Source organism: Penaeus monodon, chromosome 20, assembly GCF_015228065.2.
Source record: "Penaeus monodon isolate SGIC_2016 chromosome 20, NSTDA_Pmon_1, whole genome shotgun sequence".
NCBI lineage: Eukaryota > Metazoa > Arthropoda > Malacostraca > Decapoda > Penaeidae > Penaeus > Penaeus monodon.
In genome coordinates, this window is record NC_051405.1 from 12,032,722 (window position 1) to 12,032,923 (window position 202).

A 202-nucleotide genomic window follows, 5' to 3' on the forward strand; every position below is an offset into this window, starting at 1 on the left:
CAGTATATTTTGTTAATTTATTTTATAATTATTTAGTATCTAGTTTATCACATTGATAAATTTGACATTATGAAATGTATATATTTGTATATTGTGTGTATGTAGTGTAGTTATAGTTATTGTATATAGTTTAGTATATGTTATATAGTATATTATATATATTATATTATAGTATATATATAGTATTATACGCACCACTCAC

The 202-nt window shown here is 18.3% G+C and overlaps 1 protein-coding gene across 1 annotated transcript in view; it reads left to right on the forward strand.

Moving 5' to 3' along the window:
• LOC119585911 (DNA mismatch repair protein Msh6-like) overlaps positions 1–202 on the forward strand; it is a 15,655-nt gene that overhangs the window by 3,324 nt on the left and 12,129 nt on the right. The gene's annotated exons all lie outside the window — the stretch shown is intronic.